Source organism: Rana temporaria, chromosome 6 (assembly GCF_905171775.1).
Source record: "Rana temporaria chromosome 6, aRanTem1.1, whole genome shotgun sequence".
NCBI lineage: Eukaryota > Metazoa > Chordata > Amphibia > Anura > Ranidae > Rana > Rana temporaria.
The window spans coordinates 59,490,854-59,511,962 of NC_053494.1; the positions used below are offsets into that span (position 1 = coordinate 59,490,854).

The window sequence follows — 21,109 nt, forward strand, 5'->3', positions numbered from 1 at the left end:
TATATCTGACCATGCCCCAGTGACCCTCACGCTTTCTTTATCTCAGGCACTCTCCAGGGTTAGGACCTGGAAGCTCAACGAGAACCTGTTGGATGATCTGGGGGTAGTGGCGGGGATCCAGGAGACCTTGACGCACTATTTTCAGGAAAATACAACTGAGGAGGTAAGCGGAGGCACCCTGTGGGAGGGTCACAAGGCTGTGGTCCGTGGCACCTTTATTGCTATGGGTGCTAAGCTTAATAGGGAGAGGCAGGCGGACTTCCAGCGAGTGCTTCAGGCGCTGCGGAGGGCAGAGCTCAGGCATAAGAAGACGTCTGGTCCCGAAGATCTTAGTCGTCTTACTGAGCTCAGAGTGCTTTTTGCGAAATTACTGGATCGCAAAATCAATCGCAAATTGAGATATATGGCCCATACTTACTACGAGCAGGGTAACAAATGCGGCCGGTTGCTGGCCCGTGCTCTTCGGAAGAAGAGGCTCCTAGCTCACGTGCACAAATTATTGTCCCCTGGGGGTGAACAAACACAGCATACCTCAAAAATCGCCTCGCTATTTCGAGACTATTATGAGTCTCTGTATAATTTGAATTCCGCCTCCTCTCCCGCAGCTGAGACTCTCAAACGGGCCAGAATCGAGGAATACCTCTCCTCGATTGGGCTCCCTTCCCTCCTCTCGGAACAGGCGACAGACTTGGAACGTCCTATTGACACGGCCGAACTGCTGGCCACAATCAAATCATTGCCCTCGGGCAAAAGTCCGGGACCGGACGGGTTCACTAGGGCCTATTACCTGAAGTTTTTTGACACCTTGCAGGCCCCCTTCTGTGCCCTCCTTAACTCCCTGGCGACGACTGGCGGCCTCCCGCAGGAGACTTTGTTGGCACACATTACAGTGCTCCCTAAAGAGGGCAAGGACCCCACCCAACCTCAGAGCTACAGGCCAATATCCCTCCTAAACACGGACTTAAAGATTTTCTCTAAAATCCTGGCCAACCGACTGAAACACCTTATCCCCGACTTGGTACATGCCGATCAGACTGGCTTCGTGGTGGGTAGGGAAGCCAGAGACAATTCCAACAGGGCCCTGCAGCTTATACATTGGGCGCACACACGGGATCGGATGCCTCCTTATTTGATATTGTCCACCGACGCGGAGAAGGCATTCGATCGCGTGGACTGGGACTTTCTCCGCGCGGTACTCGCGAGGACAGGTCTAGGCCCCCACATGCTACGCTGGATATCTGCCCTATATATTTCACCCACGGCCCGTGTAAAGGTAAACGGTGGCCTCTCTGAGGTGTTCCCCATACGGAATGGCACGAGACAGGGGTGCCCGGTCTCGCCCCTCCTGTTTGCTCTGGTCTTGGAACCATTGCTTCAGAAGGTTAGGGAGTGCCCGGACATCAGGGGGGTACAGGCGGGCTCCCTTGAACATAAACTATCTGCTTACGCAGACGACATACTTTTTCATGTTGTCGACCCCTTTTTCTCGTTGCCAAGCCTTATGAGGGAACTAACTGCATACGGGGAGGTCTCCAACTTTAAAGTAAACCTTACAAAGTCCGAAATTCTGCCAATCACGGTCCCGCAGACCTTGATATACTCCCTGAGAGATTCCTTCCCCTTTAAGTGGTCCACCTCCTCTATAAAATATCTAGGGATACAGCTCACCAACCATCATGACTCTTTATTTAAACTGAATTATATACCCCTTCTCAGTTCCATCACACAGGACCTCCAGACGTGGGACAGGGCCCTTTTCACGTGGGTAGGTAGGACGAATATTCTAAAAATGGTAGTACTGCCACGCGTCCTATTCCTTTTGCAAATGGTACCGATCCGATTACCGAAGCGCTTTTTCATTGATCTTCGTAGCCTTTTTACCAAATTTGTATGGGGGGGCAAAAAACCCAGATTGGCAATGTCCATACTCCAGTGGGCCAAGATCAGAGGGGGCCTGGGCATACCGAACATCCCACAATATTACCAAGCGGTCGCCTTGCAACGGATTTTGAATTGGAAATTCCACACATCCCTTAAACTATGGGTCCCCCTGGAAAAGACTATGGCTGGGAGGGATTTGTCCTATGCGCCATGGGTACCGGCTGAAGAGCGGGGGCTCTCGGAGTGGGTGTCCCCATTGACGGCACACTCCTTGAGTCTGTGGGATAGGCTGAATACTAGCTTAGGCTTGGCGCCCAGGACATCTCCCCTGGCGCCGATTTGTGGGTTCCCGTGGTTTGCCCCCGGGGAGCTCAGGTCATCTCTGGGTACATGGGTAGGTGACGGACTATGTAGTATAGCAAAATTTGTGGAGGGGGGGCGTTTTGTTGTCTCTAGACGCGTTGCGAGAGAGATTCGGTAGCTACCCCTTTGACTTCTGGAGACATCGCCAACTGGAGACCTTTATAATCAAAAGCCATAAGGCAGCTCCGATTAGGTCCACTTTGACTGAATTTGAGGACATGTGGTTCGCTGCGGACCCCCTGCCTCATGCGATCTCAGCTTTGTATGGGCTGCTGGGGGAGGCATCACCCTCCCCCACCCCCCACTTTGTGAGGGAGTGGGAGAGAGACTTACACATAGACTTTACCGGGGAACAACTTCACCATCTGTACCGACTGACCCACTCAAGCTCTGTAGACTCTAGGACCCAAGAAAACAATTATAAGCTACTAACAAGATGGTACAGAGTCCCCACTACGCTAGCAAAAATTTTCCCTACCGCTTCTGAGGTGTGCTGGAGGGGATGTGGGCAGAAAGGCACGTTCCTACACATTTGGTGGGAGTTCCCGGTGCTCCGGCCGTTCTGGGATGTTGTTCGTAAGCATATCTCTGAGGGCTTGGGGCTGGATATTCCGGCCCGGCCTCAACATTTTCTGCTTCACGTTCCTACCATCTCACTGTCCCGATATAAGAAAAGTGCTCTCCCCCATCTCCTCAATGCAGCCAAACGTCTCATCCCAGTTCATTGGAAGAGCTCACAAATCCCTAGCGAACAGGACTGGTTGGGGAAGGTGGGGGAGATCATGGAGGCCGAGAGATGGCTCGCAGAGTGTAGGGACACCAGGGAGCGCTTCAATAATATATGGGGTGAGTGGAGGGTGCACATCCAAGATACTGCCCCGTTATCGTCCAGCTTAGAGGAGGCCCTGCTCACTTTAGCAGACCCCTCCTTTGGGAGACTCGTCCAGGCGCAACGCCAACGGTCTAACCAGGAGGCCTCCTGAATACTACTATACCCCGCATGGGACGTTGGTGGGGGCTGATCCCTCCGCTTCTTTCCTTCTATACCTTGCTCTCTTGTTTCCTCTTCTAACCCTGACTCCCTTGTCTTCTCTCTCTCTGTGTGTCTGTTTAATGTGTGTCAGTTTGTGTGTCTCCTGTTAATTTTTTAATAATTTCTTTTTCTTCTTGTTTTGCCTTTGTGTTGTGGCATACGGCTAAAATTAGGCAGGCACGTGGTATCTCGGTACCCGGCCTTGCCTCGAGCTTTTAGGAAGGTCCCTGGAAGGTTCCTCTTTTTCGCTTGTTACTGGGCCGCCTAAGGCGCCCTTGGCGGACTTCAGGGAATGTATTAATGCCACTATGGGAACATCGTCAGTTTCTGTTCAGAGACGGGGGTTCGGGGCCATCCCGCTCCCCACCTGTTGGGGGGGATGCCCGCTCACGTGGATCGAATGTCCGGAGTTGGTGGGATGTCACCCCTCCCTTAGACTAAGTAGAACTGTATCCCGGATGTAATGCATAACTGTGCTCGGACTAGGTTAATGAGATGTTGCCCAAATGCCACTGTATTATGTATTTGTTGTACATTTTATTTTTTGTATCTTGTTTATAAAATAAAACACTTATTATACAAAAAAAATAAATAGGGAAATACTTACTATTTTATTTGTAAAAAACCTACCATTTTGTAATTTATTTTTTTCTCAATAACCTAAGCTCTGCAAAATATTTCAGCATATCGTAATAAGAACTCTGCTAATATAAATCATTCTCTCAAATGCACTTATCAGGGTCCACAAATATGTCCTTGAGAGATGATTCTGCATGAATACAAACTATCCGATTTATTATAATTGCATCCCTGTCATCTGTACTGCCCCTGTCAAATTTATGTTAGAAAAAGCTCTGCAAAAGGAGCGACCCCATCCATTTAAACATTTTAGTTGTTTATGGTCAGATACATAATCCTTGAAACGCATTACCACCCACACAAAATATATTAGAGTTTCACAGTGATCGAGAAAACCACAGACACAGGAAAATAAAACTTGGTATTCACAGCAAGCAGATAAAGACACATGCATGTATGTCTGCAGTTTCTAGGCACATACAGGACTTACACCAACACACAGAAATACAGCAACAAATCGCATTTCACACCCTTTCACTTTACAACCTTTAGAACTATGTGTTAAAATTGTTTTTTTGGGTTATATTAGTATTATTATCATTCCGATAGTGAGCCATCGGTCAATAACAGAACACAGTGTGGATGCAGTAGGTCTGTTCTCAACCTTAAGAAAAACATAAATGGAAGGCGCGCACAGCTAGTGCATAGTTACCAGAGATCGGTACAGTTTGAGAGGAGGGGGGAGAGATCATTTGCAGCAGCGCTGTGGGCACTACAGATCCAGCCTGCTCAGTGCCTAATCCAAGCATGCCAATACTCTGCCAATACTCATCCATCCATCCATACTCTGCCATTCCACCCACACTCAGCCATACCCACTCAGCCATCCACAGCTCATCCATGCCACATCAGTTCGCATCCATGCCACTACAGTGCCCTTAAAGTGTAATTAGATAGTCAAATTAGACTTGAAAGTTATGCCCCTGGAACACCTGCTGGTGCTCCCTGCTTGTTGGGCCTCTGTATGTGGCCACGCTGTGCAAAAAAGTCTCACATTTGTATCGCCATACTCAAGAGGAGTAGTAGAATGTATTTTGGGGTGTAATTTGTGGTATGCAAATGCGGTGTGTGAGTAATAACCTGATAATGACAATTTTGTGAAAAAAATAAATAATCTTGATTTTGAAAAGAATTGTGGGAAAAAAAAATACAACTTCAAAAACCTCACCATGCCTCTTTTTAAATAGCTTGGAGTGTCTACTTTCCAAAAAGGGGTAATTTGGGGGGTATTTGTACTTTCCTGGCATGTAAGGGTCTCAAGAAATGAGATAGGCGGTCAGTACTGCACATTTTCAGAGATTGGCACCACAGCTTGTGGACTCTATAAGTTTCCCACCGACCAAATAATATACACCAATTTTGATTATTTTTACCAAAGATATGTAGCAATATAAATTTTGGGCAAAATTTATGAAGAAAAATTACTAATTTGCTACATTTTAACAGAAACAAAAGACAATTTTTTTATTTTTTTACAGCATTTTCAGTATTTTTTGCTTTATAGCGCAAAAAATTTAAAACCCAGAAGTGATTAAATACCACCAAAAGAAAGCTCTATTTGTGTGGAAAAAAAAGGACAAACATTTCATATGGATACAGTGTTGTATGACGGAGTAATTGTCATTTAAAATGTGAGAGCACCGAAAGCTGAAAATTGGTCTGGTTAGGAAGGGGATTTAAGTGCCCAGTGTTCAAGTGGTTAAAAAGCTTTTTAAAATGCCTGGCTGTCTGACATCCAAGTGGACCCGAACTCAAAAGACAAACAATTGCTATGTTTTAGGGCAGGGTTCGACAAAGTCCGGGCGCCCGGTCACAATTGCGACAAGAAATTGTGACCTGGCGCCCGGGGAAGCTTAGGCCTGCAGAAGGCCGCAAAGCCGCGGCCTCAATTACCGGCCGGAGCAGGATCCTGTGTCTCCATGCGCCCCCGCTGCGCAATTGCCGGTAATTGAGGCCGCGACTTTGCCGCCTTCACAGAAGGAAGCTTAGGCCTGCAGAAGGCCGCAAAGCCGCTGCCTCAATTACCGGCCAGCCGCAGAGGTGGGGGCGCACTGAGACACAGGATCCATGCAGCGCGACCGTGTGTACGCGGCAAGAGAGTCCAAAGGCTTTTACTATTGTTATTGATTCATAAAAAGAAAACAGAATAACCAACAAGTTTTGAGGGCACAAGGAACTCTCTCTTCTTCAAGGTTTAGTGTTTGGGATATGGAACCTGTTCATGGTGAATTATTAATATGATATATCAAGAAATTATAGGAAGATTTGATGTATGAAGATACGTTATATGGAGATATGATATATGGAGAAGTGATATGAAGATATGATAAGGAGATACGATATATGGAGATATATGGCGAAATGATATGGAGATATGATATATGGAGGTATGATATATGGATATATGATATATGGAGATACGATATATATGGAAAAATTATATGGGTTTTTGATATATATGGGTATTTGATATATATGGAGATATGATATATTGAGGAATGATATGGAGATATGATATATGGAGATACAATAAGGAGATATATGGAGAAATGATATGGAGATATGATTGATGAAGACATGATATGGAGAAATGATATATGGAGAAATGATATGGAGATATATGGAGAAATGATATGGAGATATGATTGATGAAGACATGATATGGAGATATGATATATGGAGAAATTATATGGAGATATGATATATATGGAGATATGATATATGGAGAAATGATATGGAGATATATGGAGAAATGATATGGAGATATGATATGGAGATATGATTGAAGAAGACATGATATGGAGATACGATATATAGAGATACGAGATATGATATAAAGAGATATGATATATAGAGATACGATAAAGAGATTTTTAATACAGCTTACCTGTAAAATCTTTTTCTTGGAGTACATCACGGGACACAGAGCGGCATTCATTACTATATGGGTTATATGGAGTACCTTCAGGTGTAGACACTGGCAATCTCAAACAGGAAATGCCCCTCCCTATATAACCCCCTCCCATAGGAGGAGTACCTCAGTTTTGTAGCAAGCAGTATGCCTCCCAAAATGGTCCTCAAAAAAGAGGGGTGGGAGCTCTGTGTCCCGTGATGTACTCCAAGAAAAAGATTTTACAGGTAAGCTGTATTAAAAATCTCTTTTTCTTTATCGTACATCACGGGACACAGAGCGGCATTCATTACTATATGGGATGTCCCAAAGCAATGCTTACAATGAGGGGAGGGAGAACATCTCCAAGACAAAAGGATTTAATTTAGAGATATACTCAAATCATAATAAATCCAACTTAGTTGAGAAAAATAAAATTTTTAAATTTAACTCGAACAAGAGGAGCCCCCGGAATCCGAGGGTCTCAAACTGCAGCCTGCAGCACTGCCTGCCCGAAGGGCAGTATCAGTATTCCTTCTTACGTCCAACTTGTAGAATTTTGTAAACGTGTGGACAGAAGACCAGGTTGCCGCCTTGCAAACTTGAGCCATAGAGATCTGGTGGTGTGCTGCCCAGGAGGCGCCCATGGCTCTAGTAGAATGAGCCTTTAATGATACTGGAGGAGGCAACCCTTTCAAGCCGTAGGCCTGAGTGATTAATTGCTTAATCCACCTAGAAATGGTGGACTTTGCAGCTGCCTGCCCCTTCTTGGGCCCATCCGGTAGAATGAACAGCACATCTGTCTTCCCGGATCTTCTTTGTAGCTTTAAGATAGGCCTTCATGGCCCTGACAATATCCAAGGTATGCAGCAACCCTTCCTTTCTGGAAGTAGGTTTAGGGAAGAAGGATGGTAATACCAAATCCTGGTTCAAATGAAAACTGGATATGACCTTCGGAAGGAAGGAAGGATGAGGGCGGAGAACGACCCTGTCCTTATGAAAAACAAGATATGGTTCCTTACAGGATAAGGCTGCCAGCTCCGAAACTCTTCTTGCGGAAACTATGGCAACCAAAAATACTAACTTCCTTGTCAGTAGAACCAAAGGAATATCAGCCAACGGCTCAAACGGTTGTTTCTGTAAACTTGACAGAACAAGATTTAAATCCCACGGACAAAGCGGGGATTTAACTGGAGGTCTAATACGTAAGACCCCTTGAAGGAAGGTCTTAACCAGCGAGTGGGTGGCCAGCGGCCGCTGAAACCACACTGACAGAGCAGAAATCTGTCCTTTGATTGTGCTTAATGCCAATCCTTTATCCACTCCTAGCTGGAGAAAACTTAATACTCTATCGATGGTAAATTTGCGAGAAAGCCATCGCTTGGACTCACACCAGCCTACATAGGCCTTCCAGACCCTGTAATAAATCACCCTAGAGACCGGTTTCCTGGCTCTGATTAGGGTAGAGATTACTTTCTGAGACAGACCTCTACCCCTGAGAATCAGGGATTCAGCTTCCAGGCCGTCAAATTTAGATGCCGTAAGGCAGGGTGGAGGATCGGACCTTGCGATAGCAGGTCTGGCCGTAGAGGAAGAGTCCAAGGGTCTCCCACTACCATCCTTAAGATTAGTGAGTACCATGCCCTTCTGGGCCATGCTGGAGCTACCAGGATGACTGGTATGTGCTCCACCCGGATCCTGCGCAGCAGGCGGGGTAGTAACTGGAGCGGGGGAAACGCATAAAGAAGTTTGAACTGATGCCAAGGGCAAACCAACGCATCGGTTCCGCAGGCCATCGGATCCCTTGAGCGGGACATGAACCTGTCTACTTTCTTGTTGAGTCTCGATGCCATGATATCCACGTCCGGCACTCCCCATCTTTGGCAGAGTGCTTGAAAGACTAGTGGATGCAGAGACCATTCCCCCGGCCATAGAGTCTGGCGGCTTAAGAAGTCCGCCTGAAAGTTGTCCACTCCTGGAATGAATATTGCCGATATGCAGGGCACATGAGCCTCTGCCCATAGAAGAATCAAGCTCACCTCTCTCTGAGCGGCTTGACTCCTGGTTCCCCCTTGGTGATTTATGTGTGCCACGGCCGTGGCATTGTCTGATTGAATTCTCACCGGGAACCCCTGCAATTTTGACGTCCAAGCCCTGAGGGCTAGTCGAGCAGCTCTGAGCTCCAAGATGTTGATGGGCAACTGCTTCTCTGGCTTTGCCCAAGTACCTTGGCGAGTGCAACCATCCAAAATTGCTCCCCAGCCCGTCAGGCTGGCGTCTGTGGTCACTATCTTCCAAGCCACTGGGCTGAAAGACCTCCCCTTCAGTAGATTCTGAGGGTCTAACCACCAACACAGACTTTTGTCGGACTCTTGATGAGAGCGGCAACGGGATATCCAAGGCCTGTGGCCTTCTGCTCCATGCTGACAGGATGGCTGCCTGTAGGATGCGAGTGTGGCTCTGGGCGTATGGTACCGCCTCGAATGTGGCCACCATCTTGCCTAGTAACCTCATACATAGGCGAATAGTCGGTTCTTTCTTGCTTAGAACCAGTAGGATTAATTCCTTGATGCTTTTACCTTCCTCAGAGGTAGGAACACTCCTTGTTGTTCTGTGTCTAATCTCATGCCGAGATATTCCAACTGCTTTGTGGGCTGGAAAGCTGACTTTTCTCGATTTAGGACCCAGCCGAACCTCTCGAGGTATTGGACCGTGAGGGCCACTGCTCGCTCCAAGCCGGGAGACGAGTGATCTATGACTAGGAGGTCGTCCAGGTATGCTAGGATCGTGACCCCTTGGATCCTTAGTTTGGCTAGGATTGGAGCTAGGACCTTCGTGAACACCCGGGGGGCCGTAGCCAACCCGAAGGGAAGCGCCACGAATTGGAAGTGACGCGAAGCCACCATGAAGCGTAGATATCTTTGATGTGGCTGATAAATTGGAACATGAAGGTAGGCATCCTTTATGTCTATGGACGCCATGAAGTCGTCCTTCTGGAGTGTGGCAGCTGCTGACCGCACGGATTCCATCCGAAATGAGCGGATCTTTAGATATGCATTTACCATCTTTAGGTCCAAAATTGGCCTGACATCTCCATTGGATTTTGGGATGATGAATAGGTTGGAGTAGAAACCCAGCCCCTGTTCCAGGACTGGTACCTCTACTATTACTTCCTGGGAAAGTAGATGATCTAATGCCGATCTTAATGCGGCTCCCTTTTCCGGATCGTTTGGAATCCTCGACTTCTGGAAATGAGGAGGAGGAAACCTTAGGAAATCTAATTTGTAGCCTGTGGCCACGGAAGACCGTACCCACTCGTCGGGAATGCTGGCTTCCCAAATCTCTGAAAAGAGTCGCAGCCTTCCCCCCACCTTCGTGGGTGGGGGGCGCCCCTTCATAAGGTTGGCTTGGGGGCTGGTTTTGCTGGTTTGCGAAACCACTGCCTTTTGCCTCTAACAGCCTGTCCTTGTGATCTGCTGTTGAAGCCGAAGTTTGCTTTTGCAGGAGGCCGTCGATACTGCTTGGCATTAGAGGGCCCCTGCCCAGGGGAATACTGTCGTTTAAACGCAGGTCCCTGAACCTTCTTCTTAGTTGGCAAGAGAGTACTCTTGCCGTTTGAAATGGTCTGAATGTATTTATCTAGGTCTTCTCCGAAGAGTCGTCCTCCATGGAAGGGGAACCCTACCAGGAGCTTCTTGCATGGGGGCTCAGCCTCCCAGCTTTTTAACCATAAGAGTCTTCTCATATGGATAAGGGATAACGATAAACGTGACGCTTGCTGGATAGAATCCTTGATTGCGTCTACCGTAAAACATATGGCCTTAGGGACATCCGAAAATTTTTCTGCCTGCTGGGCCGGAATAAGTTTAAGCATCTGCTTAAATTGATCCGATAATGCTTGAGCGACCCCAATCGCAGCCACAGCTGGCTGTACTACTGCCCCTGCAGTAGTGAAGGAGTTCTTAAGTAGTGCTTCCAAGCGCTTATCAACTGGATCCTTGAACACCTGTATGTTTTCTACAGGGCATGTTAACGATCTGTTAACACATGAGATGGCTGCGTCCACTGCAGGAGTAGCCCATCTTTTGGAAAATTTTTCTTCCATAGGATATAGGACAGAGAACCTTTTAGGTGGTAAGAAGATCTTTTCTGGCTTGTTCCAATCTTGGAACAAAATTCCCTCTAATAGAGGATGGATCGGAAACACAGCATTGCTTTGAGGCGCCCTCAGTGAGCCCAAAGCTGAAACCGTCGATACCTGGAGATCTGGTACTGGCAAGTTGAATGTCCTATGGACCAAGTCCGACAATCCTTGAATCCACCAGCTCTCCCTCAGGGAGACTGCCCCAGACTCCTCTGTATCAGGGTCTTCGATCCCTGAACCTACTTGGTCCGTGTCCAAGAGGTCGTCCAATTCCCCTGAGGAAAGGACCTCCTCTTCTGAGGGTCCGCGCTCGGGCGACGGAGATCTATTCCGCTTACTGCCCCGCATAGCTGCGGATATCATTTTTCCCATGCTTTTCTCATCTCTTTTAAAGAGGTGAGTAATACCTCCTCCGTGACCATCTTAGGGTTGGACTGACCCGCGTCAGCTCCAGCCCCAGATCCCGATGGCCCCAAGGCTCCCTGTAGGGAAAACAGCGGCATACCATGGTACAATACCGAGGTACACCTGCTACCTATTGGTATTTGGAACTATAAAAGTTAATTGTCCAAACACCTGTTTGGGGGATAAAAAAAATGCTTCCTCTCCCCTAGATGACTTTTTTTTTTTTTTTTTTTCGTTTTTGTTTCAAATCCAGGAAAGAAAAAACATTCTGTCCCCCTGAGTAGTATTGCAAAGAAAAACTATGAGATGGAAAAGAAACAGCCTATTTCTAGGCTTGACAAAACAGTCCTCTGAAGACTGCAATATCCTTTCTGGCCACTGTGTGTCCTCGGCGCCCCGTGCTGCCGCTCTGGTCTTTCTCCTCAGTTCCAAAGTATTGATGGAACAAACAAGGAAGGGCCGCCCCTTCCTTTAAGCCACTGACCCGCCCTTCCCCCCCAGCAACCTCAAACAGGAAATGCCCCTCCCGACAGGGGGAGGGGGGGGGATTTTGGGAGGAAGGGACCTCTCTGTTCCAGCAAACTGCAGCCTGCAGCCTGGAACCATGAGGAGGTCAGCGTTTTGCCTGCTTGCAGGCTCTGAGGAGGAAGACTGAATGGAGCATCGCCTGGAGGCCTGCAGGTAAGCAAAGCTCTCTGACACACACATATATTTTTATATAACACAGGCCCCACTCAATGCTTTTCCAACACTACAAGGGAGGTCACATCTTATGGGGAATAATACATAGAGAGCCATCCTATCTTTATGATATGTGACTAGTTTGCCAGATGCAGTGCATAACTTTAGGCATGTCCCCTGTGACCCCCCAGAAAAAAACCTGCTAAGAACCAAGTTCCGCAAGTTTTCCCCTCACTTACCTGCTCCATGCCGCAGGACTTTGCCAAGCAAGAGGCCCAATCTTCCCCCATCTCCGTGGGGATGTCTAGACCTTCAGGCCCTGGGTTCCTATGAAGGATCCACTGTCCTGGGCCCATATAGCACCCTGGCAACAGAAAACTTTAGGTACCCAAAGGTTTCTAAGTTCTGGGCCCAGGGTCCAGCTCTCTAAAAAGAAAAGCATTATGGGCTATACCCCAAGGGTTTGGGGTCCGGTTACTGACCACTTTAGCGCTGAGGCTTTTTTGGACAGAACCGGTAGCTCACCTAATCCCAAGGATGCGGAGGCAAGCTAAACCATGACTAACACCTAAGACACTGGCGTAAAAACTGAGGTACTCCTCCTATGGAGGGGGTTATATAGGGAGGGGCATTTCCTGTTTGAGATTGCCAGTGTCTACACCTGAAGGTACTCCATATAACCCATATAGTAATGAATGCCGCTCTGTGTCCCGTGATGTACGATAAAGAAATATGGACATATGATATATGGAGATATAATATGGAGTTATGATATATGGAGATGTGATATATGGAGAAATGATATGGAGGTGTCTCCGTGCGCCCCCCACCTCCCACGGCGGGCCCACGCCGCCAGTAATTGAGGCCACGGCTTTGCGGCCTTCTGCAGGCCTAAGCTTCCTTCTGTGATCTGATGCCATCTTGTGGTGGCCGTTGGCATTACAAATAAAACAGCAGTTCTAATGTGTTTTTTACTGCCATCTCCTTCCCTCTAATTAGAACCCTCAAACATTATATATATTTTTTATTCTAACACCCTAGAGCAGTGGTTCTCAACCTGTCTAGTGCCGTGACCCCTTGATAAAATTTCCCAAGTTGTGGGGACCCCTAACGGTAAAATTATTTTCCTATCGTGGGTTTTTGGCACCCAAGGCAAGACAAGTAATTAAGTAACCCACGGACATTTAGCACTCCCTGAGTCCCTTCTACTCGTACAATATTAAAACCCCTTATAGTACATTTTAGGATGTACCACTCTTTCTCTTTGTTCTCATTTCTTTCACCTTTATCTCTCTCCATCCTAATTTATTGTTTGTTATCCCCATCCCTCTCTAGACGTCTTTCGTGTTCTTTCTCTCCCTTTTTCTTTGTTTCTCCCCCTCTTTTCCTCTCCCTTCCATGTATTCTCTATTTTTATTCCTTCTCTTACTCCCTGGTGGGGAGTATGGGATCAGTGGCAATGCTGGCGGGGAGTTGGGATCAGTGGCAGTGCTAGTGGGGAGTTGGGATCAGTGGCAGTGCTAGTGGGGAGTTAGGATCAGCCAACTTAGGTGCTCTTGATCAAGGTCATCTGCTGATCTGAGAACTGTAGTGGGGACTTTTAAAGGCAACTCTAATCACAGGTAGGGTTACTCACCGTTTCTCCGAGTTTGTGGTTTCTCGTAGCAGTGACACCTATGCTGAAATCAGCAGATAGGGTCTCCTCCAGCCCCTCCCACTTCACATTCCTCACCAGTCAGCTGTCAGCTGACCTCTAGTCTCTGCCTCCCAGCTATGCCGTTAATGGGCTGCTGTGAAGAGGCTGAGTGGGCGGCCGCAGGTTTTGGGGATCCCTGGCAAATCCTCATTTGACCCCCAGGTTGAGAACTGTATTGCTGTATTTCACTGTACTGTCATGGTGGTTCGTGTGGACCCGTCTCCCTGTTATATAAATAAAAAAAAAAAATTGATACCCAACATGTCACTCTTCAAAATTGCGTCCGCTCGTGGAATGGCGACAAACTTCTACCCTTTAAAATCTCCATAGGCAACGTTTAACCACTTCAGCCCCGGACCATTTTGCTGGTCAATGACCAGGCCACTTTTTGTGATTCGGCACTGCTTCGCTTTAACTGACAATTGCGCGGTCGTGCGACGTGGCTCCCAAACAAATTTGGCGTCCTTTTTATTGCACAAATAGAGCTTTCTTTTGGTGGTATTTGATCACCTCTACAGTTTTTATTTTTTGCGCTATAAACAAAAATAGAGCGACAATTTTGAAAAAAAAAATTATTTTTTACTTTTTGCTCTAAAAAATATCCCCAAAAAATATATAAAAATACAATTTTTTTCCTCAGTTTAGGCCGATTTGTATTCTTTTACATATTTTATGTAAAAAAAATTGCAATAAGCGTATATTGATTGGCTTGCGCAAAAATTATAGCGTCTACAAAATAGGGGATAGTTTTATGGCATTTTTATTAATATATATTTTTTTTTACTAGCAATGGCTGCGATTATCGATTTTTATCGGTACTGCGACCTTATGACGGACACTTCGGACACTTTTGACACATTTCTGGGACCATTGGCATTTATATAGCGATCAGTGCAATAAAAATGCATTGATTACTGTAAAAATGCCACTGGCAGGGAAGGGGTTAACACTAGGGGGTGAGGAAAGGGTTAATTATGTTCCCCACAAGGGGGTGTGGGACTTACATGGAGAAATGACAGATCGCTGTTCATACATTGTATAAACAGACGATCCGTCATTTCTCCCCCTGACAAGACCGGGAGCTGGGTTCTCGCTCTGTAACGAGCGATCGCGGGTCCCCGGTGGCAATCGCGCCTGCCAGGCACGCGTGTCGGCGCCAGGGGGCGAGCACGCCTCTGCGACCAAGTAAGAGCAAAGTCATGGAGGCCAAGGGAGTGGAGTGTATTGAGGAGGAGTGGGTGGTTGAGAGCAAAAAAAAAAAAAAAGGTCTAAGAGTATGAAATAATGGTTGTTGGTTTTAGCCGCTAGTAGGCGATTACCGTATTTTTCACACCATAAGACGCACTCCACCCCCACCCAAAAAAATGGGGAAAAATGGCCCTGCGTCTTATAATGTGAATACTGACCAGGCACTGAAACCCCCCCCCCCCCCCCCGCCGTGTCAGAATCCCTCTCTCCATCTCTGTGAAGGAGAGAGGACAGGATGTGAGGCGCATCCTAGCAGGGGCATACCAAGAGGGAGCAGGGGGAGACATTTTGCCCCGGGTGTCAAAACATGGAGGGTGTCAGTAGCAGTGCTATGGGGTTGTGCTCCGCACCCAGGTCGGGTGTCGCCCGCCAGAGGTGACACCATCCCGAAGGCAGTGAGAGCCTTTGCTGGTTTTATTTTTCAGCCAAACCCCCCCCTTTTTGGCGCCGTGGTCTAGTCCTGTCTGACTTCCTGCTCCTTCCCCCGCAGCTGCTGCTGTAAACTATGTCCCCAGTTCTCATTTCTAGCTGCTTCCTGGGTACATCTGAGGCTGAGAGACAGCCAGAGGGGATTATAATGGCAGTGTCCTCCACTGCCTGAGGTGAGCTGTTGATAAGGGGGTGGGAGGTGTGAGCTGGCATGGTATCCATTGCTCATCACCTGAGCTAATGTGATAGAAGAGGCTTAAGGGGTGTTTGTGTCTTCCCTGCCACCCTGAGCTGATCTGGGAAGGGGGGGGAGGTTGCCGTGTCCACCACCAGATATAGTGTAGCTGAGCCGATTTCATAGGTGGGGTGGTATTGCTGTGTGTCCCTATCCACCTATAGTAGTAGTATAATATACAATATTTTAGTACACCATTTGATTCAGAATATATTTTTTTCTTGTTTTCCTCCTCTAAAACCTAGGTGCGTCTTATGGTCAGGTACGTCTTATGGAGCGAAAAATACAATAGTAAGTTTTCGTAGGGCAGTTTCAGTGGAATATTGCAGGTGGAAGACAGACTTTAGGGGGTCAAGAAGGCTGTTATCTGTTAGGCAGCAACTCATACGGTTGTGGACAAAGCATTCAAGAAGCTTGGAAACAAATAGGAGCAGAGAGGTGGGTCTTGGTTGTTTAGGCAGATAGGGTCCAGTGAAGGTTTTCTAAATAAAGTAAAAGATAAAATATAATGTGGGCCGAACTATTATTTATCGGCACCTGTTGGGCATTGGTGTTCCCCTTGAGAAGTTGGATCATACATGTACGATGCACATGTAGTTTGCACATCACACCGTAGGCAAACCCGACTCTACTCTTATCCCATGATGACACTAAGCTTTCAAGCTAATACAAACAACTTGACCTAGACATTTCTCTTAAAGTGTTTGCTGAAGAATGTGGTAGCTAATGATACAGTGATCATCATTTAGTCTTAGGCCCCATACACACCATAGAATCTATCCGCAGATAAATCCCATCAAATGGGTTTCTGCGGATAGATCCTATGGTGTGTACACTCCGTCGGATATCTATCCGCAGATAAATCTCCCCTGGAATGGATTTCCAGCAGATAAATATTTGTCGACATGCACAGAATATCTATCTGCTGGAATCCATTCCAACGGATGGATCCGCTCGTCTGTACAGACTTACCGGATCCATCCGTCCAAAGGGATTCCCCGCACGCGCCGTAATGAATAGACGCATGCGTGGAATTCCTTATATGACAGTGTCGCGCCCGTCGCCGCGTCATAATAGCGGCGACGGCGCGACACGTCATCGGCAGAGGATTTCAGCGCGGATTTCAATGCGATGGTGTGTACACGCCATCGCATTGAAATCCTCTGAAATCTTAGAGAGGATTTATCCGCGGATACGGTCCGCTGAACCGTATCTGCGGATAAATCCTATCGTGTGTATGGGGCCTTAGGCTCCGTTCACATCTTGGCGTTCCAACTCTGCCTGTGATTCAAAATAGCAACAAATCACAGGAAGCCCGTGCGATCCCCGTTACTTCCAATGGCACCCGATCGTGGTGCGATTTTGGCATAATTTGTCTGGCGAAAATCACGGTAAAATAACGCAAACAGAATCGCGGGACGCCCATCACCCAAAAGAAGCTCTTGTATCGTGATTGGGGGGCCATTGGAAGTGACGGGGATCGCACGGGCGTTACGCGATTTGACGCCATTTCGAATCACAGGCAGATTCGTGGCGATTCCGCCCGTGATTGGGAACCCCAAGATTGGAAAGGAGCCTTATTAAATCTGTGGGAGTAAGTATTGCAGACTCTGTTCAGGAGTACTGCTCTTCATGTCAGGAAGAGTTCTGAATGCAACACCTTTTCACAGGGGCACTAAATGCTGTCCTGTATCCAGATCATATGTATACAAACTAAAAACAGAACAGGCTATTAAAGTAATTAGCAGATGTAATGTGACTTTTAGCTTCAAGAATTGCTTAATAAAGGGAGCCATGCCCTACCAATGAACATGCAGGGTGGAATAAGGATAATGCTTTCTAAGTACAGCAATAAACTTAGAGCTAATAAAGTATTGGGGGATGTCTTGGATGCCATTCAGCCTATTTCATTGCATTGCTAAAACTAGAAACACATTGCCAGCAGCTGAAAAGATTTTTGTATTGCTCAATATCTTTCAACGAGGCCATGGTCACTTTATTGCTTGTGGCTGAATTACAGTAAACTCTTTACTACCTAAATATATGATAGATATGTTCACTTCTAGTTACTTTATATACTCGTGAAAAAGATACTTTTCACACCCAATGATACAATCATGCATTAGTACACATATAGGTATTTAGATGTTTGCCGGGTCCACATTGCTCCTATCATGCATTGATATTTACAATTACTCAACTAAGCAAAACTACACTGGACATTTAAGTAAAGGAAAATATGATTTTTTTTTTTACCTTCCTTGGCTGCTTGAGATGTTCATTTGGAATTCCATGCTTATATTGACGATCGATATTCAGAGATTCAAAATATTGGATTTCTAATCCTTCTCTACTTCCAAAACCACTTCACCCCTTTTTTTACACCTGTTGATCAGTAAGATTGTTATCTTTCAAATTCCATTAACAGATCAACCTGTACAACAAAAGTGTCATTTAGAGGGTTGTGACAAACCATGGTGCTTTTATTTATTTTTCTCCCCAAAGGGGAAAAAAAAAACCTTGCTGTTTTTGCTGAAATGTTTAACCAGTAGTTGAGCTTCAATTTGTAAGTCAATTCGTTCTAAATCGGCTAGTGCAGGCATGTCCAAAGTCCGGCCCGCGGGCCAATTGCGGCCCTCGTTCCAGTTTAATGCGGCCCCACTGGTAATTTGGATACATATATCTTTTGTGGCTCCCAATGAATCCCTGAGCGCCACTGGGATTTGTTGGGGGGCCACACAAGCTATATACCGTATTTATTGTTCTGGCAGCCTTGGAGGGGACAGGGAGGGGGCTGGACGAGTCCTGTCTGTTATGTAATCTGAGAATCTCCTGTTTACTTAGCGGCGTCGGTAATAGGAAGTCCCGTCTCCTGGGCTGCCATTAGATGACTGTTCTGTCTATCATAGGAGGCGTGACTTTGTATTAAAAAGGCCGCTGAGCAAATATGAGATTCTCCTGTATGTAATCTGTTTGCGCTCGTCCGCCCCCTCCCTGCCCCCTCAGAGGCTACAGATGGCCATGGATCAGGCTGCACTGATGGCAATGGTGAGGCTGCATTCATGGAAATGGTGAGGCTGCATTGATGGGCAGTGAACCTTATTTTGCTTCACAGTTCTTTATTTAAAAAATAAATAAATAAATCTCTCTTAAAGTGAAGGTGTGTGTTATACGCCGATATATATGGTATATCCAAATAACATGCCCGATCTCATCCTTAGACTTTTCACCACACAGAGGCAAGAGAATTCTTGTTGGGCAGTGTATTTGTTAATTTGCATTTCATTTTAATGGTTCAAAGAATGTCAGGCAAAATGGTCGGCCCTCACGCACTTCATCAAATCTGGCCCTCTTTGAAAAAAGTTTGGACACCCCTGTTATAAATGATCTGTGTAATTAAATTACTCTGGCAGAAATGCAATTTCCTGGTTGTAGGATTGACCCTTACTGTTCCCCGACGATTACTGTTACTGTAACACTGGGACTGATGTGAATATAGGTCTTCCCACTCAGCATTCAGAAAGCAGGAAGCAAGTGAAATCTAACAAATGCCAGCAGATATGACTTTGTAATGAAGTTTTATAAAATCATTCTAATCTATGTAAATTGACCAGAAAAATATTTTATTTAAATTCTCAAAACTGGAGATACATTTTGAAGAAAACGTCTTCATATGAAAACACGAAGGATGCCATTGACGTTATCATCTTATATATGTGCGAGTTACTTAGTTGCCATATTGACCCTCTTGATTCAATACTTTGAATCACTGGCCTGGAATAAGGTTTCGGAAAAGCACTTAGGACTAACACAATGATCCTTAACTGCATACTTGTTCCAGATCATGAACAAAGCCAGTAGGTGAGCCCAACAACCAGCCAACTACTTACAAGAACTCAATATGGTCGGGATCTTTCCTGAGCCTGGACCGGCCAAGTAATGTCAGCCAACCCAGCTGTTGGGTGAAAACAGGTCACGGGAGTGCAGAATAAATTGCACTCCTGTGATCCATAGGAGAAGTATGGCCAAAAAAGCCATACTTCTCCTTTAGGGACTGTGTATTTCCTATAAAGCCGTAAAAAAAAAAAAAAAAAAAAAACAACAACTACTGGGCTTGACCCTGCAGAAAGCACCTACATTTATAAAATTTCAGTTGACTTAAGCTCTACATCCACTCAACAAGGCATTACATATAGAAAACTGACCATGTTGGTGGTGCTGCAGAACTGCGGATCTTTAGATTTACCCTCTCTGTACTCTGTTGCCCCAACACATTTTCTGCTTCCCTACCACTCTCCCAACCATACCTATAAATACAGGTGACGCTCGAAAAATTGGAATATCGTGAAAAAGTTCATTTATTTCACAAATGCAATTTAAAATGTGAAATTATATGAGATTGACTCATTACATGCAAAGCAAGATAGTTCAAACTGTGATTTGTCATAATGGTGATGATTATGGCTTACAGCTCATGAAAACCCCAAATCCACAATCTCAGAAAATTTGAATATTGCATGCAATCAATAAAACAAGTATTGTACATAATACACAATATTGGACCTCTGAAAAGTATAAGCATGCATATGTACTCAGCACTTGGTTTGGGCTCCTTTTGCAGCAATTACTGCCTCAATGCAGCGCGGCATGGAAGCCATTAGCCTGTGGTACTGCTGAGGTGTTATGGAAGACCAGGATGTCTCATGTCTCTCATCTTTCTCTTGGCAATGCCCCATAGATTCTTTATGGGGTTCAGGTCAGACGAGTTTTCTGGCCAATCAAGCACAGTAATCCCATGGTCATTGAACCAGGTTTTGGTGCATTTGGTAGTGGGGGCAGGTGCCAAGTCCTGCTGGAAAATTAAGTCAGCATTCCCATAGAGCTTGTCTGTGAAAGGAAGCATGAAGTGCTCCAAAATCTCCTGGTAGACAACTGCGTTGCCGCGGGACTTAATGAAGGACAGTGGACCAACACCAGCAGATGACATGGCTCCCCAAATCAACACAGACTGTGGAAACTTCACACTGGACTTCAAGCATCTTGCAGTGTGTGCCACGCCATTCTTCCTCCATACTCTGGCTCCTTGGTTTCCAAATGAGATGCAAAATTTGCTCTCATCAGAAAAGAGGACTTTGGACCACTGAGCAACAGACCAGGTGTGTTTTTCTTTAGCCCCAATTAAGACAGTTCTGACATTGTTGTTCAGGAGTGACTTGACAAGAGGAATACGACATTTGAAGCCCATGTCCAGGATCCGTCTGTGTGTAATGGCTCTTGATGCACTCCAGCCTCAGTCCACTCTTTGTGAAAGTCCCCAACACGTTTAACCACTTAACCCCCGGACCATATTGCTGCCCAAAGACCAGAGAACTGTTTGCGATTCGGGACTGCGTCGCTTTAACAATTGCGCTGTCGTGTGACGTGGCTCCCAAACAAAATTGGCGTCCTTTTTTTCCCACAAATAT

The 21,109-nt window shown here is 46.1% G+C and overlaps 1 protein-coding gene across 5 annotated transcripts in view; it reads right to left on the minus strand.

Annotated features, from left to right (window-relative positions):
• MRTFB (myocardin related transcription factor B) overlaps positions 1-21,109 on the minus strand; it is a 453,672-nt gene that overhangs the window by 372,403 nt on the left and 60,160 nt on the right. For 4 of the 5 annotated variants that reach the window (XM_040356879.1, XM_040356881.1, XM_040356884.1 and 1 more), the window contains exon 2: positions 17,901-18,029. The exons of the other annotated variant lie outside the window; for it this stretch is intronic. The gene's annotated coding sequence lies outside the window, so the exon portion shown is untranslated. The remainder of the gene's footprint in view (positions 1-17,900; positions 18,030-21,109) is intronic. 5 annotated transcript variants of the gene reach the window in all.